Source organism: Bombina bombina, chromosome 9, assembly GCF_027579735.1.
Source record: "Bombina bombina isolate aBomBom1 chromosome 9, aBomBom1.pri, whole genome shotgun sequence".
Classification (NCBI taxonomy): Eukaryota; Metazoa; Chordata; class Amphibia; order Anura; family Bombinatoridae; genus Bombina; species Bombina bombina.
In genome coordinates this window covers 44,574,160-44,579,958 of record NC_069507.1, presented here as the reverse complement: position 1 = coordinate 44,579,958, position 5,799 = coordinate 44,574,160, and positions in this window count along the sequence as shown.

The following is a 5,799-nucleotide window of genomic DNA, read 5'->3' as shown; positions in this document are numbered from 1 at the left end:
TAATACCTTATTAGTTTAAGAAAGCTTGAATTTAAATTAATTTTGGCATATTTATTTGTTATAAAGAATGGTTTGCTTTGAGAAGTCTGCAGGTTGCATTTCATTTCTGAAAATTGAAAAAGCCATAATTTTAAGAACTAAAATACACAAAAAGGGGGCACAATAAATAATTAAACTATATTGTAAAGTTATTTTACTATTCATAACTAAGGGCAATGAAAAATCACCTCCAGCGTTAATTTCAGATCATATTACAACTTGAAATTAAACGCAACAGCATGGGCACAAACTAAATTGGTCTACTGTGGTGTCGAGTTAGCACATGAGTGATGTGTTAGAGAATTATTCAGTTTGCGCTCGCCATTGAAATTTTTTGGGAAAAGAATTTCGATGGGTCGCAATATCCGAAGTCCTGAAGTTAGCACGCGTTGGCTTTCGTTGGCTTTCGTTCACACACACACAAATTACTTTCAACGTGTGATACACTCTCTAACACATGCTACAAGAATTTACTTCTGGCTTAGTTTGCGTCTGAGTAAAAAATAAATAAATAGCGCTCCACTTGTAATCTGGCTCTAATTCTTTTATATTAAAATCATTATCGGCTAGATTTAGAGTTTTGTCGGTAAAGACCCGCGTAGCTAACGCCGGCTTTTTTCTGGCCGCACCATAAAAATAACTCTGGTATTGAGAGTCCACATAAAGGCTGCGTTAGGCTCCAAAAAAGGAGCGTAGTGCATTTTTAACGCAGCTTCAACTCTCGATACCAGAGTTGCTTACGCAAGCGGCCAGCCTCAAAAACGTGCTTGTGCACGATTCCCCCATAGGAAACAATGGGGCTGTTTGAGCTGAAAAAAAACCTAACACCTGCAAAAAAGCCGCGTTCAGCTCTTAACGCAGCCCCATTGTTTGCTATGCGTAAACACTTCCTACGTCTGCACCTAACACCCTAACATGTACCCCGAGTCTAAACACCCCTAACCTTACACTTATTAACCCCTATTCTGCCGCCCCCGCTATCGCTGACCCCTGCATATTTTTATTAACCCCTAATCTGCCGCTCCGTAAACCGCCGCTACTAACATTATCCCTATGTACCCCTAATCTGCTGCCCCTAACACCGCCGACCCCTATATTATATTTATTAACTCCTAATCTGCTCCCCACAACGTCGCCTCCACCTGCCTACACTTATTAACCCCTAATCTGCCGAGCGGACCGCACCGCTGCTATCATAAAGTTATTAACCCCTAATCCACCTCACTAACCCTATAATAAATAGTATTAACCCCTAATCTGCCCTCCCTAACATCGCCGACACCTAACTTCAATTATTAACCCCTAATCTGCCGACCGGAGCTCACCGCTATTCTAATAAATTTATTAACCCCTAAAGCTAAGTCTAACCCTAACACTAACACCCCCCTAACTTAAATATAATTTTTATCTAACGAAATTAATTAACTCTTATTAAATAAATTATTCCTATTTCAAGCTAAATACTTACCTGTAAAATAAATCCTAATATAGCTACAATATAAATTATAATTACATTGTAGCTATTTTAGGATTAATATTGATTTTACAGGCAACTTTGTAATTATTTTAACCAGGTACAATAGCTATTAAATAGTTAAGAACTATTTAATAGTTACCTAGTTAAAATAAGTACAAAATTACCTGTAAAATAAATCCTAACCTAAGTTACAATTAAACCTAACACTATACTATCATTAAATTAATTAAATAAAATACCTACAATTACCTACAATTAAACCTAACACTACACTATCAATACATTAATTAAATACAATATCTACAAATAACTACAATGAAATAAACTAACTAAAGTACAAAAAATAAAAAAGAACTAAGTTACAAAAAATAAAAAAATATTTACAAACATAAGAAAAATCTTACAACAATTTTAAACTAATTACACCTACTCTAAGCCCCCTAATAAAATAACAAAGCCCCCCAAAATAAAAAAGGCCCTACCCTATTCTAAATTACTAAAGTTAAAAGCTCTTTTACCTTACCAGCCCTGAACAGGGCCCTTTGCGGGGCATGCCCCAAGAAGTTCAGCTCTTTTGCCTGTAAAAAAAAACATATAATACCCCCCCCCCAACATTACAACCCACCACCCACATACCCCTAATCTAACCCAAATCCCCCTTAAATAAACCTAACACTAAGCCCCTGAAGATCTTCCTACCTTGTCTTCACCATACCAGGTTCACCGATCGGTCCAGAAGAGCTCCTCCGATGTCCTGATCCAAGCCCAAGCGGGGGGCTGAAGATGTCCATGATCCGGTAGAAGTCTTCATCCAAGCGGGGCAGAAGAGGTCTTCCATCCGATTGAAGTCTTCATCCAGGCGGCATCTTCTATCGACATCCATCTGGAGCGGAGCGGCAGCATCCTGAAGACCTCTGACGCGGAACATCCATCCTGGCCGACGACTGAACGACGAATGATGGTTCCTTTAAATGACGTCATCCAAGATGGCGTCCCTCGAATTCCGATTGGCTGATAGGATTCTATCAGCCAATCGGAATTAAGGTAGGAATATTCTGATTGGCTGTTGGAATCAGCCAATCAGAATCAAGTTCAATCCGATTGGCTGATCCAATCAGCCAATCAGATTGAGCTTGCATTGTATTGGCTGATCGGAACAGCCAATAGAATGCGAGCTCAATCTGATTGGCTGATTGGATCAGCCAATCGGATTGAACTTGATTCTGATTGGCTGATTCCATCAGCCAATCAGAATATTCCTACCTTAATTCCGATTGGCTGATAGAATCCTATCAGCCAATCGGAATTCGAGGGACGCCATCTTGGATGACATCATTTAAAGGAACCGTCATTCGTCGTTCAGTCGTCGGCCAGGATGGATGTTCCGCGTCGGAGGTCTTCAGGATGCTGCCGCTCCGCTCCAGATGGATGTCGATAGAAGATGCCGCCTGGATGAAGACTTCAATCGGATGGAAGACCTCTTCTGCCCCGCTTGGATGAAGACTTCTACCGGATCATGGACATCTTCAGCCCCCCGCTTGGGCTTGGATCAGGACATCGGAGGAGCTCTTCTGGACCGATCGGTGAACCTGGTATGGTGAAGACAAGGTAGGAAGATCTTCAGGGGCTTAGTGTTAGGTTTATTTAAGGGGGGTTTGGGTTACATTAGGGGTATGTGGGTGGTGGGTTGTACTGTGGGGGGGGGGTATTGTATGTTTTTTTTTACAGGCAAAAGAGCTGAACTTCTTGGGGCATGCCCCGCAAAGTGCCCTGTTCAGGGCTGGTAAGGTAAAAGAGCTTTTAACTTTAGTAATTTAGAATAGGGTAGGGCATTTTTTATTTTGGGGGGCTTTGTTATTTTATTAGGGGGCTTAGAGTAGGTGTAATTAGTTTAAAATTGTTGTAAGATTTTTCTTATGTTTGTAAATATTTTTTTATTTTTTGTAACTTAGTTCTTTTTTATTTTTTGTACTTTAGTTAGTTTATTTAATTGTAGTTATATGTAGATATTGTATTTAATTAATGTATTGATAGTGTAGTGTTAGGTTTAATTGTAGGTAATTGTAGGTATTTTATTTAATTCATTTAATGATAGTATAGTGTTAGGTTTAATTGTAACTTAGGTTAGGATTTATTTTACAGGTAAGTATTTAGCTTTAAATAGGAATAATTTATTTAATAAGAGTTAATTAATTTCGTTAGATTAAAATTATATTTAACTTAGGGGGGTGTTAGTGTTAGGGTTAGACTTAGCTTTAGGGGTTAATACATTTATTAGAATAGCGGTGAGCTCCGGTCGGCAGATTAGCGGTTAATAATTGAAGTTAGGTGTCGGCGATGTTAGGGAGGGCAGATTAGGGGTTAATACTATTTATTATAGGGTTAGTGAGGCGGATTAGGGGTTAATAACTTTATTAGAGTAGCGGTGCGGTCCGCTCGGCAGATTAGGGGTTAATAAGTGTAGGCAGGTGGAGGCGACGTTTGGGGGGGCAGATTAGGGGTTAATAAATATAATATAGGGGTCGGCGGTGTTAGGGGCAGCAGATTAGGGGTACATAAGGATAACGTAGGTGGCGGCGCTTTGCGGTCGGCAGATTAGGGGTTAATAAGTGTAGGTAGCTGGCGGCGACATTGTGGGGGGCAGATTAGGGGTTAATAAATATAATATAGGGGTCGGCGGTGTTAGGGGCAGCAGATTAGGGGTACATAAGGATAACGTAGTTGGCGGTCGGCAGATTAGGGGTTAAAAAAATGTAATCGAGTTGCGGCGATGTGGGGGGACCTCGGTTTAGGGGTACATAGGTAGTTTATGGGTGTTAGTGTACTTTAGAGTACAGTAGTTAAGAGCTTTATAAACCGGTGTTAGCCCAGAAAGCTCTTAACTACTGACTTTTTTCCTGCGGCTGGAGTTTTGTCGTTAGATTTCTAACGCTCACTTCAGACACGACTCTAAATACCGGAGTTAGAAAGATCCCATTGAAAAGATAGGATACGCAATTGATGTAAGGGGATCTGCGGTATGGAAAAGTCGCGGCTGAAAAGTGAGCGTTAGACCCTTTTTTGAGTGACTCCAAATACCAGAGTTAGCCTAAAACCAGCGTTAGGAGCCTCTAACGCTGGTTTTCACGGCTAACGCCAAACTCTAAATCTAGGCCTATGTTTTTACTGTCCCTTAAAACCACTCATTTACTGGGACACCACTTTTCATAATTACTAAGTGGAGAATAAGCTGTTGGCCAAAAACATAGAGGAATTTGTTTAAAAAATCCCAAAGCTTTAGGTTCCTTTAGCTACAAACTCATTACAAACTCATTATATGAGCTAGTTAAGTTTATTCCATGTTTAGTCTCTTGATTATTTTGAAAGAAAATGTAGGTTAATTATTAGAGACTTTTGGATTTCATGAAAGATCATTGTTTATGATACTTCATCTTTTAAAAACGTGACTTAATTGCATCTTGATTGCATGTTTATTTAATAATATCAATCAAGTGTAATGAACTCAGATGCACAGGAGAATTATCTGATTCTTGTATTATATGGCTACACTTCTAGAATAGAAAAATAAGAAGACAGACATCAGCTATTCCCATATGTGGTTTAGCGAAGGTTTCTATGGCACATTTTTTCATTAGCAGCAAATACAATCACAGCTATGAGATTATGTCTGGCACATTCCAACGTTACATTTAACAAAAATCTTTTACAATATTTTAAAGTGACATAGAACTTCCAGAAAAAGGGTTAAAATATGAGTGTTGCGCTTATCGTTGTGCACAAGCAAAAATGGGGTTAATAGTGGCTCTTTGCATGCATCGAAAGTAGTACGCATATTACAAGTTGAAAGTAAACGTGTTTGCGTGTTTGCTTGAGCACATTTTTAAAAAATTGCAATAAAAAGTTATGTGTTCAAAAATATGAGATCTCAAATAGGCTTCAAAGGCTTTAACATACATACACGTCTACATATGTATATGTATGTGTGCATATATATATATATATATATACCGTATATATATATATATATATATATATATATATATATATATATATATATATATATATATACAGGTGGCCCTCGTTTTACAACGGTTCAATTTACACGGTTCAGAATAACAACCTTTTTTTCCAGTCATGTGACTGCTATTGAAAAGCATTGAGAAGCAGTGCATTTATTAAAATAGCCAGTAGGTGGAGCTGTTCGCTTGTGTTGCAGAAAAGCCAAGCAAGCTGAAATTAATCAGTTTAACCAGACCTGAGCTATCAAGCAGATTTCAAAGGAA